Here is a 13,358-nt window from a genome sequence, read left to right as displayed (position 1 = left end):
CTTATGTGGATCCTGAGAAACTTAACAGAAACTCATGGGGGAGGGGAAGGAAAAAAAAAAGAGGTTAGGGTGGAAGAGAGCCAAAGCATAAGAGACTCTTAAAAACTGAGAACAAACTGAGGGTTGATGGGGGGTGGGAGGGAGGGGAGGGTGGGTGATGCGTATAAGGAGGGCAGTTTTTGGGATGAGCACTGGGTTTTGAATGGAAACCAATTTGACATTAAACTTCATATATTGAAAAAAAACATAAAAAATAAAATAAGCACAGAGGGAAAAAAAAGAAGAGTGTTCATTTTAGTTTTTACTATATTAAGTACTCCATGAATTATGATTATTAATTTATTATTATTGCTATTAATTTTTTATTGTGCTTATATATACATATTTCTAAACCTCATGACTATTTTAAAAGTAAGTATTGAAATCCTTTCTTTACAGATAAGGTGACCAAAGCTGAGGTAAGTTGTTGTCTTACCCAGGATTATGGTCATCATGTTAGCACAGATCTGAACAAGCATGACCCATCAGGTGGGACCTGCAGGCACTAACCTAGTAGCACTCTGTCCCTGCAAAGACACAGGCTCTTTCCTCTGTCTTCAAAACTCAGATCTGATGTCACCTCACCATGATGTTAGGCTTCCCGAATCTTAGGTAAGATAAATTTCTTTTTATTCTCTAGTAATTCTACAAATTGTTCAATTATTATATCCCTTTAAATCTTCAGATTTTATTACTTTACTTGCCTTCTTTACTTGGGCAGGAGCTTTTTGCAACCCTAGTCTAACTCTGTATCCCAGGACCTTTCACAATGCCTGGCAGGGAATAGTTTCTTAATAAATGTTTGTTGAATTGAATTGAAAATAACTATGACATTTATATCTGTAACACTTTACATATTGAATAAAAGACATTATGTATCTTCGTCTTCATGATAAACAGCAAGTCCTCTCTCACATTTTAGATAGCTATCCTTTTTTTCCTACGTTATGTACTTGAGGATATCTTGGTTTATTCATAAGTATCTGGATCTGATAACTCGAAATCCTGACATTTCTTTTTTTCCAATATCCTCCCACTCGATCTTTCTGCCTGGTTGAAATTAATAAATCAACCTGTTATCAGTCTTGTTAAGACCTGATAACTAAAGCAAGAAACTTGTAATTTCATCGTGTTGTGCCTTCAATATCTAGTCCATCCATCAAAATAACTTAAACTCCGTGTTGTGAATTTACTTCATGATACACAATGGGGATTGCATGATACTCATTTACAGTAGAGATGCTAATTCCTTATGTTTATTGTATACCGGATCATGTATAGAACATTACAGAGCAACAACTATATATATTGCTCCAATTTTAACAGAATGATCTATTTTTCCATCAGTAGCAAAATATCTATGATATTTTGGTCATATGAAGCTATTTTGAGTTCAGGGCCAATTTAGCTTCTGAAAAGTACAGGTTTCAAATTTTAGACTACTTTTCCTTCTACTCCCTTACAAACAAATCGCTATTAAGGTAATAATTTTTTTGACAAAAGGGATTTTCCACCTCCCTTTTCAATCTTCAATATAATTATGATTCATCTTAGAACTAAAAGAAATAACCTTTCCCTTATTTTGCATCTGATTGGCTTTAAATGTAGGAGGTGGTATAAAAATATTTTGAATGAAAATTCTATGTATAATACCACTTGAATTTATTTTACGTTACAAAATTAAAACATCACTTAAATATATAGATGCATAATTAATAGAGAAATCATCACACATAAGAAACACAAGACAGTTTTACACACTTTAGTATGAGGGAATATACTTATATACACTAGACAAGAAGGGATATATCATTTGCAGCAATAATTACTTCACCCAGGGCAACCAATATAATTTTCCTTTATCTCTCATTACTTTCTACTATTTAGTGCTAAGCAAGTCTACCAGGCAAGTAGTAAGTAGAGAGCCCTTAAAATTCTATTAAAACTTTCTTGGGTGCCTGGATGACTCAGTTGGTTAAGCAGCTGGCTCTTGATTTTGGCTCAGGTCATGATCTCACGGTTCAGGTTCATGAAATTGAGCCCTAGAGTGGGCTATGTGCTGACAGCATAGAGCCTGCTTAGGAATTTCTCTCTCCTTCTCTCTCTGCCCCTCTCCAACTCACATGCACTTGGGCACACTCTCTTTCTCTCTCTCTTTCTCTCTCTCTTTCTCTCTCTCTCTCTCTCAGAACCAAATACGCTTTATTTTTTATAACGTTTATTTTTGAGAGAGAGAGAGAGAGAGAGAGAGAGAGAACATGAGCAGGGGAGGGGCAGAGAGAAAGGGAGACACAGAATCCGAAGCAGGCTCCAGGCTCTGAGCTGTCATCACAGAGCCTGTTGTGGGGCTCAAACCCACAAACCGCAAAATCATGACCTGAGCCAAAGTAGGAAGCTTAACCAACTGAGTCACCCAGGCATTCCCAAATAAACTTAAAAAACAAAACAAAACAAAACAAAAACTTTTCTTAAATTTTTTCCTTATTATAAAGAAAAGCCACTCTATGTACTTATTTTTCCCTTCTCTATTTGTAATATATTTTATTTGTACCATCACTTTTTTTCTTTATCTATATTACTAGAGGTTTCACATAATTGTGTTTTTTAATTTTTTAAAAAATCTTTTCTCATGCTTTTCAAAGTTTATTTATACTATTTGTTTTTGATCTTCTTTCTTCTACTTTCTTAAGACAAGGTCTCTGTTCTCTTCCAAGCTTCTTGAATTGACTGCTTAACAATTTCTTCAAAGTTTCTTATTAAATTAATGCATTTGAGGGGCGCCTGGGTGGCGCAGTCGGTTAAGCGTCCGACTTCAGCCAGGTCACGATCTCGCGGTCCGTGAGTTCGAGCCCCGCATCAGGCTCTGGGCTGATGGCTCAGAGTCTGGAGCCTGTTTCCCATTCTGTGTCTCCCTCTCTCTCTGCCCCTCCCCCGTTCATGCTCTGTCTCTCTCTGTCCCAAAAATAAATAAACGTTGAAAAAAAAAATTTTAAATTAATGCATTTGAGGTTGTAAAATTTCCACTAAAAACTATTTAGCTGCATTCTATATTCACTGACAGGGCTATTTATGTTGTCTACAATTCTTATGATTTTGGAACCTATTATCATTTCTCTTTATGAGAATGATTGTGGAATATACATACATTTGAGTTTTCAAACCCACAAGACTTGGATCTCTTTTCAGTTCTGTACCACTACATAATCACATTATGGTGAGAGTAAATAGTCTATATGATGTGATTTTTTTTAGTTTTATTGATAATTCTTTCAAGAGTGGCCCATGAAAATTATAAAGAAAATGTTGCATCTATGCTTAAAAAAGCAAATAGTACCTATTGTTAGATATAGGTTCCATTTGTATATGTTCAATAGAGTAACTGTTAATTCAAAGCTTCTGTAACCTTACTTAATGAGCTACTGTTTATAACTTTTTCATAGACATGCATGAAAACTTCCTTGAATGATCAAGTTTTATGAATTATTCTTGGAATTATATCAGTTTTTACTTTATATATTTCAAAGCTATGTTTGTGTATGCTTAGAAAGTTATCATTGCTATTATCTTTGTATTTTTGTGATATGTAAAATATGAGGCAGCATAAAGAATAAATTTTCAATGGCAGCAAAGATTAATTTCTTTCCCATACAAAAATCCATTATGGACCTAGTGGATTCCTTGGGGAAATTGTCATCTGTAAGATAACTCAGCAACCCCAGGTGATGTGGGGTCCGCATGGAAAGTCCACTTTGCAAAAGTGTGGTATCCAATATGGTAGGACTCATATTAATTACTGAACATTTGATATGTGGCTCTCAACAGAGATATGCTATAAGTATAAAATACTCTGAATTTCAATGAAAAAATGTAAAACATTTTATTACTAATTTTTATATTGATTACATGCTGAAATGGCATTATGCTGGATATATTTGGGTTAAATAAAATGTTATTAAAATTAGTTTTATTGGTTTAATATTTTTTTTAATTAGCTAAAGGAAAATTTATAACTACCTATGTGAGTCACATATATTTCTGTTGGAATACTCTGATCAAGAACAGATAGCCTCAGTCTTTTTGGCAGAAGAAGAGCCGGATTGGAGAATCATGCATGTGCTCTCCACTCTCTCAGCTCCTAAGGGACACACGTCTTTTCTGCTCTCATTTCATTACCTAGAATTACTCACATAAGACCACCTCACTGCAAAGCAAATGAAAAGTGCAAGTTTCCATGTGTCTAGAAGGACAAGGTAACAAGATATCTGTGAGTACTAGTAAGCCTAACACAATTTTTATTAAATTATGCCTTTTGTTATGTACTCTGTCCATCTGCTTCTCTGCCTTTTACCTTAAATTCAAGTTTATTTCCTTTTATATTTAATGTATCAGTTTTCCAAATACATCTGTTTTAATGTTATTACGTTGGCTGTATTTTGGAAAGTATTTTTCTGAAAACTTTTTGCTTAATATTTTCTCATCTTTTTATCTTTCAAATTTTTTATAAGGTATATAGCTTTACCATACATCTTGAGAGCAGATGAAGCATGTTATGTTTTAATTTCCTTATTTAAATGGATGGATATAACTAGCTTATATTTATCATGATTCTGTATACTGTGGGATTTATTTTGTGTTTTTTATTTACCAGTTTTTTGTTATCTTTTATTTTTATTTATTCTTTTTTCAACGTTTATTTATTTTTTGGGACAGAGAGAGACAGAGCATGAACGGGGGAGGGGCAGAGAGAGAGGGAGACACAGAATCGGAAACAGGCTCCAGGCTCTGAGCCATCAGCCCAGAGCCCGACGCGGCGCTCGAACTCACGGACCACAAGATCGTGACCTGGCTGAAGTCGGACGCCTAACCGACTGCGCCCAGGCGCCCCTGTTATCTTTTATTTTTAATACCTTACTCCCTTTTGTTTTATGCACCTGCGTGGACAGATAATGTAATCTCTATCTCTTCCTCATGCTTCTGTTGCTTTAGAAGCAATAGAGTATATAACTGTTCTTAAATATGTAATATATATCCTTAACTATTTTTTCTAACACAATGTAAAATTATGCAACAATATTATCTCTTCAAAAGACAAAAAATTCATTGTCTTAACCACTCTCTCAACAATCTCTCTCTTGCTACTATTGATTTATAATCTTTGTCATGTTTTTCACTCACCAATTAGCTACCGTATGGCTCACAAATCAATAACTAATTCAATCCACCATTTTTCATCGTATGTTTTTTACAACCACTCCTCATATCTGGGCTCAATTTTCTTCCTATTTAAGTATCTATTTTAATAACCCTTTTAGTGTGTATCTGTGTGAACTCTCATTCTTTTTATCTGAAATTATCTAAATTATACTGGTATTTTTACTTTAAATATTTTCTAATTTATATATTTTTTTAAGTAAGCTCTACACCCAGTGTGGGGCTTGAACTTGTGGTCCTGAGATCAAGAGTTGCATGCCCTACCAACTGAGCCAGCCAGGTGCCCCACTGGTACTGTTAAACAATAATGCAGCTGGAAATAGAAATTTCGGTTGAATGTTATTTTCCTTCAGCACATCATACCGATGTGATTTGGCATTTATTATTGTTGATAGTAAGGATATTGTGAGTCTAATTGTCTGATTTTTTGTTTGTGATCTGACTTTCCTCTCCATTTGCATTTATAATTGTTTACCTTTATTCTTGTTAATTTGTAGTTTCAATGTAATATAACTCGGTAAGAACTTATTTTATTTATCTTACCTGGAACTCAGAATGCAAATTGTTTCTCAGGACTCAAGCCTTTCTTTTCTTAAATGGTTTTCTATGATTCGCCCATGTTTTGGGGATTCCTATTTGAGGTGGTGAAGCCTCTCAGTTTGTTCTTCAAGTCTCCTAATACTCTTTTGTACTTATTATGTCTAATTGTCTCTCAATATCGGATTCCACGGAACTTCATTACTTGCACTTCATTACTTTGACTATGTTCAGCTCTCCTCCATTAGACATTTTTCTTCTAGAGATGGCATTTTTGTCTTGTCAGATTTTCAGTTTAGTTACTTTTTCATACCTCTTTTTTGTATCATTTATGCCTTTTCAACTTTGGAGAAGATTACCTAGTGATACAATTCCTTTATTTAGCTTTCTAAAGACTCTAGACATTAAACATAATCTTTTCAAAAACTTAAGGTATTTATATTTCATCTGGAGTGAATACAGCTTCCAACTGCTGACATTTTAGGCTATCATTATCAGGCTTTGACTACTGTGATTCTTCAACCTGCTATTTCGTTTAATAAATTATCATGAAATGTTTACATGTCATTAAATATTCTTCTAGGTTTACATTGTTAATATAAATACTATCACAATCTTAGCTCTAACATGTTTAGAAATTTTTGTTGATATAGAGTCAAAATGCACACTTTTACCCATAAAATGTTACAGATAATTTGATTATTTTGTTGATTCATAGAATTGAAAGAGTCTGAACATATTTAGAAATAAATATTTTATTAAGTATATTTTCAACTTGCCTAGAAAATTGTTATTTTCCCTGCTGTATTACAGATTTTATAGGAAACAAGTAAAAACCTGGTGTTAGTAAGCATTAACAAAACAAAGGATCTTCCTAGAATATCACGGATAACTCTAGAGAATTTTCCATTTAATAGCTGAACCCATATTGCTATCAGAGGAATCAATTTAAGGATAAAGATGCCGTGGTGGAGTTAAGTTAGTTAAATTGTATCTGAATGCATAGCAATCTGACTTGCAATATCAGATATAATACACAGATTTTACATTTTGCTTGGCCTCCTCAGCATTAATCTATTGGTCTTTATCTTTTACAGCTATTATTTTCTCCTACTTCTTTCGTCTAGACATATAAAGCTAAAACAGATATATTTGAAATAAACGAAAGAGTTAAGCTCAGTAATCTAAGAATCCAACTCCTGAAGTTGCAAAATACACACCAGCATATAATTAAAGAAAACTGGAGGGAAATGATAAAAACGAGAGGATAAACTAGTAAAACTAGGGGAGTAAATTAAATTAGTCCTGAATAAAATTAAGGAAATAGCTAATTAACATATACTAGTGTGTGTCAAATAAGACAAAGTTTGGTTCAAAGAAAAGCTTTGAAAGAATAAACCTCTAGTTAAAGTGATCAAAAAAGAGAGAAAAAAATTTAATACCAAAAGGGTGAAAGGAGATATCACCATAGATAGTTCATATATCAAAAGGTATTAAGAGAACTTTATAAACAAGTTTAATCTAAAATATTTGAAAATTTAGATGAATGGACACATTTCTTTATATAAAGAACTTACAAAACACAAGAAGAGATGAGAAAATTTCAATCATTTAAAAACTATTAATAAAATTAAACCATAATTTAAGGTCTTCAAATACAATAAACTCCAGTCTTTCCCAGTGAATTTCACTGAAAATTTAAGGGAGGGAAATTTCCCATAGAATAGAAAAAGAGGGAAAGTTTTTTCTTGTTTTGGTTATTTGTTTTGTTTTATTTTTTGTTTGTTTCTTTGTTTGTTTTTTAAGAAAGAAATGTTTTAAGTCATTAGTGAAGTGGGATTTTGTATCAAGCAAAGTTTGATACAAAAACCTGACAAGGACTTTTCAAGAAAGGATCATTACATGCCAATTTTACTTAAGAATATAAATGCAAATATCCTAGAAAAAAATACGAAAAAGCCAATCAAGCCATGTATAAAAAAGTATAATGTGTCATGAGAATTGTGTTGAGAATTCAAGGATTTTCTTTTTACATTCTTTGGCCAAATAATGTAATTCACTGCATTAGTAGAATAAAGAAGAAACTCATTTAGTTAGCTCAGTAAATGCAGAGAAAGCATTTGGAGAAATTCAATATATATTAGTGATAAAACTTCTTAGTAAAGGAGGATCAGAGAGAAACTTCCTTAATATAAAGGGTCTGCATGATAACCTACTGCCAACCTCACATTTAGTGATGACACATTGGTAGATTTCTCTCTAACCTGGATGGATGAAGGATACATCATTTCCATTGAACATTGTACTGAGTGGCCTGGCAGGAGATGAAGCAAAAAGAAACAAAAGCAAAAACAAACAAAAAAAGGATTGAAAAATAATTATAAGATTGAATAAAAATATTGTCAATATTTGGAAACAAATGTGCCTTTGTGTATAGACTGTAAAGATGACTCTTATAATTGATAAGAAGCATAACAAAGTTTTTGATACCAAGCAATATAAAACTTCAACTATATGTTTTCATATTCCAGCAAGCATCAGATAGTTAGAAAATCCAAGTTATTAGAGATAACGTTGCAGTGCTGAAAAATGCAACTCCTTCTGTTATCCAAATAGTAAAAGATGCATTAGAAATGCTCTGAGAAGCAAAGAATGATTCCAACTCAACCTACAAGCAAAATTCAATTCAATGTTTGTTGAAAAAGCCCTTTATCATAAAATCTCTGAATGGATCAAGGTGGTCCTAGCAAATGTTTTCATTGCAGAAGGTGGCTCAGAACAAAAAGACTAAAACTTTGGCTCCCCCAAGAAAGCTAGATAACTTTAGACAGAGCCTTACCTTGAAAATACTTGTAGGTGTTGCTATTGGCACATTTGCAACATTTAGTTAATTAGAATAAAATTGACAAAAGACCAATAAATTGTTCCAGAGCAACATACTGTCAAAGTGCAACCAACCTGAATTAAGAGTGAGGCTCTTCAAGGTGTGTAATGACCTGAGATTTCCTAAATTTCTATTGGCAAGAAGTGGCTGAGGGGAGACAAAAGAAAAAGAAAGGAATATGCAGAGGGTGAAGTCAAAAGAACAAGGATTGGAGGGCACTTCCTGGTAAGCAAGCATAATAAGATTCTAAGGAACATTCTTTATCATCCAGATAAGCCCTCTTGGCAAAATTTGCCAGCAGGAACTCACAGTTGCTATGAATCAGTGACTGCTATGTGCCTCCCTTTCTTCTTTCTGAATGGGAGGGTTTGTTGTGATTATTATAACTGTACTTCTGAGGTTGTTACGTCACCTTATGTACTTAAGGCTGGTAACTCAAACGTAGCTACACACTTTCACATGATCTGTTCTCACATTTTTTTCTTTGGAATTTATATGAGTGTTATCAGTGTGGGCCAAGTCAGGAAAGCAGATACCACTCTGTGTATTTCCAAGAAATATTGGTTTTAATACAGGAAGTTGGAGGTTTACACATCTGTTGAAATGGTCTGGGGAGTGAAGGTCAGGAAAATCCTGCTAGAGGTTACAAAAATTACATTGCAGTCAATGACCTCAGCTGCCTACAATCCTCAAATGGGTAATTTGCAGAAGCTCACTTAGGTGTTATCAACTTGAATGATATCAGGAAAAGCTGCTCGTCCCAGGTGCCTGTAGCATGGAGGTGGAGGATTTATAGGAATTCATTTCGGAAGTCGTTACAAACCTCCTATGTGCTGCCTGCCTGTGACCCTGTTGGCAAGTGCCATTGGAAAATAAGGGCTTCTCTTTTTCTTCTGTCTTTGAGATCTCAAATGAGAGCCTCTCATTGTTAGATCTTGACCTAAGACCACACTGGAAAGGGATTCTCCTATGATTTAGAGGAGAATGTAAGGGGTGAAAAGGATGTACGGTTGGCAACAATCTGATAAATGAGCAAAACCTAAAATCTGATGTAGACGGAAGACATGTATGATTAGGGTGTGTTGCTAGTGCAAATTCTTAGCTTTTGACATTTATCAATATCAGCTTGAAATAAGTCATCTGTTTAGCATAATTAGAAACCATCAGTGCAATCTCTTTTAATATCAAGGTATTTTAAGTTGTTTTGACTTATAACCATTCCACAATTTGTTATCAAGGTCAGCCAAAGGAAATTCAAGTAGTGAAACTCCACGAGAAAAAAAAAATGTTGTGTGTAAACATAACAGATGAGCCACAATAACTTTAGGTCAAGAATTATAAAAGCGAAACTTCAATGTTTGCCAAAGCTCTGGTTGATGCATTATTCATATTACTATTTAAAATGTCTAAGAGATTTTTAAAATATTAATTTGGAAAATCACTCTTTAATGTGATTTCAACAGTTATGTATTCTTGAAATCTCATCTTTGCTTTTAAAACCGTAAAAAAAAAAACTTCAATTTTTGCTTTAGAAAACTGAAAAATATTCATACTATTGAACCAGTCTTGTTCTTATAGAGTAATGTCACCATCTTGTGGTGTTTTAAGATATTGCTGCTAAAGGTATTAAAGGTTATTTTTATATCTATTAATAATATAATAATACTACTTTTTTAGTACTTGTCTCTCAGTCAGTAAGACATGTATTTAGCCAATGAATAAGCAGTTTTGTCTCAATCTTTAAAAAAAAAGATGTTTAAAATTTTTAATAAATAAATGTTTATTTTTGAGAGAGACACAGAGTGTGAGCAGGAGAGGGTCGGAGAGAGAGGGAGACACAGAATCTGAAGCGGGGTCCAGGCTCTGAGCTATCAGCACAGAGCCGGACGCAGGGCTTGAACTCACGAACGGTAAGATCGGACCTGAGCCGATCGGACACTTAAGGGACTGAGCCATCCAGGCATCCCTTGTTTCAATCTTAATATAAATATCTGCTTCAAAACAGATTTAAAAATTATTTTCTGTTTAGAAAAATGCCTATTACATGGAAGCCTTTTAGTAAATTTAATAACCACCTAAAATGTAAGTTACATAAAAGAATAGTCTTGTTCATGGATCAGTCTCCCAGGCCTGCAAAGCAGTACTGGACAAGGTTGGCTCAACAAACGCCTGATGAATCATTGAATGCAAATATCAGTGAATGGATGCTTTCTATTGTAAACATTTTAAGACAAATTAGCTTCAGAATTTTCCTAGTTTTCTAACAGACCATGCAAATCAAAACTTGTTTTTGTTTCAAAGAACCAGATCAGTACAGAGATTTTAGTACTGAGAGATTTTAGTGTTTTTGTTTTGCTTTGTTTTGTTTTATCAAAGCTTTGCAAAATGACTTAGTTCAGTTATATATTGATAACTCGATTTGGTTTTAAATAATTACATGAGAAAGATATGCAGGTATGTTACTGAATTATTTTCGCTCATTATGAGGGATAAAATGTAGTGGAAAGAGCGCAGCCTTTGGAGTCAAGCAGAACAATTTCCACTCCTGGCTTTGCTGGCAGTGTGATTTGGGGAAACTAAACTTTCTGAGTTTTGATTTTTGTCTACTGATGTTGGAGGTAATGATAACCTTTTTTGTAGTATATAGGTAAACTAGAAATGTGACTTTGTATTAATTTGAATGTGTGATTATTCAAAACTAACAGGTTGCCTCCTCCAGGTGAATCAGTCACCATTTATGAGTGATATATTTTGTCAGGTATCATGCTAGGCTTAATTGAGGAAAGTATACACACAGAGATGTTTTCTTAATACTTGTTGAAAAAAATTTAGAATCAGCTAATTAATATTATTTATTCTGGGTTGAAATTCCAGTTAAATTCAAGCCCTGACATATATTTAAATAAGTTTCAACTAATACAATTTTGAGAACCTTGTTATATAAGCAATTAGTTAATTTTAGGATCATATTTTAGAAACAAAATGTTATTATTTTTAAGAAAGTACAATTTATTTTCAGTCAAAGTACATTTCTTTACAAAAATTATGTCATCTTCACTCCAAATAAGCAAAATTCATAACATAATAACGTCCCTGTTTTTTTGTTTTGTTTTGTTTTGTTTTGTTTTGTTTTTGTCAGCCATCATTCTTTGTAAATGCACCAAGTTGGGGTAAAAATTCCCTGGCCCTGTATGAATGCTTTGGTTGGTCTCCTGTTTTTCCTGCTTGCTTACAGGTAAGTCTTTCAAGACATTTTAATTTTCTTTATTTCTTACTCTTTTTTTTTTTTTTAAATTTAAATTTTAGTTGACATACAATACAGTATTGGTTTCAGGCATAGAATTCAGTGATTCATCACTTACAACACCCAGTGCTCTTCACAGGTGTCCTCCTTAGTACCTACCACCCATCGAGCCCATCTCCTACCCTCTCCCTCCCTCAACCTATAGCTTGTTCTATATCATTAAGAGTCCTTTGGGGTTTGTTTCCCTCCTCTTCTCTCCCTACCCCATATGTTCATCTCTTTTCTTTATTAAATTACACATATGGATGAAATCATATGGTACTTGTCTTTCTCTGATTGGCTATTATTGCTTAGCATAATACATTCTAGCTCCACCCACATCATTGCAAATGGCAAGATTTCATTCTTTTTGATGGCTGACTAATATTCCATTCTGTATATATACCACTTCTTCTTTATACATTCATCAATCGATGGACTTTTGGGTTCTCTTGTAGTTTGGTTATTGTTGATAATGTTGCTATAAACATTGGGGTGTACGTACCCTTTGAATCTGTATTTTTGTATCGTTTGGGTAAATACCATCATGTAACTGCTTGATCATAGAGTAGTTCTATTTTTAGTTTCTTGAGGAACCTCCATACTGTTCTCCAGAGTGGCTGCACCAGTTTGCATTCCCAAGACATTTTAATCTTCAAATACTGTCTTAATTTAGTATTTGGAATTTCAAGCTCTTTACAAAAATAAAAACATCAAACTTGACTTGAGATTTGCCCTTCTTGCCTCAGAGTTATCCCAGACTTTCCACAGCTGGCTTAAATTTTGCCTTCTATTATATTCCAGGTAAGAGGGAGGGAGAAGATTTAAGGTAATTGGGTAATCTCTATTTGTGGATCCTTTCCAGCTTACCACCCCTGGCAGCTGGTTAAAACTGACTGTCTCTGGGAGTCTTTGGCAGATTTTGCCGTCTTTCCCTCCTGATGTTCCCCGATGGATAACCGTTTATGACTCCCAGAATATCAGCAATTATACCTCCAGGTTCTTTGTGGTCCCCAGTTATATGCAACTCTCATCTCTAGAAAACATTTGTGCAAGTCATGTCTGAAAACCCTGAGTGCACCCAACTCTTGATTTTAGCTCAGGTCATAATCCCGGGGTCATGGGATCAAGCCCCATACTGGGCTCTGTGCTGAGCCTGGAGCCTGCTTAAGATTCTCGCTCTCTCTGCCTCTCTCTCTTTCTCTCTCATCTGCCCCTCTCCTCTGCTCACATGCTTTCTCTCTTTCTAAAATAAAGAGGTTAAAAATTAAGAAAAAAAACAAAAACAAAACTCTGACTGCAAACCTATCTCAAGGCAGATCCTTAGATCTGCCCCAAAACAATCTATCAGCTTTTTCCTTGGTCTCTATATTTTCCATATAGGGGTCATATCCCAGTTCAAAG

At 34.2% G+C, this 13,358-nt stretch overlaps 1 long non-coding RNA gene across 1 annotated transcript in view; it reads left to right on the top strand.

Moving 5' to 3' along the window:
- Nucleotides 1–442: 442 nt before the first annotated feature.
- LOC115518589 overlaps nt 443–13,358 on the top strand; it is a 33,848-nt gene continuing 20,932 nt past the window's right edge. The window contains exons 1-3 of the long non-coding RNA XR_003970315.1: nt 443–651; nt 4,217–4,303; nt 11,811–11,906. This is a non-coding gene — a long non-coding RNA (uncharacterized LOC115518589). The remainder of the gene's footprint in view (nt 652–4,216; nt 4,304–11,810; nt 11,907–13,358) is intronic.

This window comes from Lynx canadensis, chromosome B4 (genome assembly GCF_007474595.2).
Source record: "Lynx canadensis isolate LIC74 chromosome B4, mLynCan4.pri.v2, whole genome shotgun sequence".
Taxonomy (NCBI): Eukaryota; Metazoa; Chordata; class Mammalia; order Carnivora; family Felidae; genus Lynx; species Lynx canadensis.
This window is presented reverse-complemented; position numbering and strand designations above follow the sequence as displayed.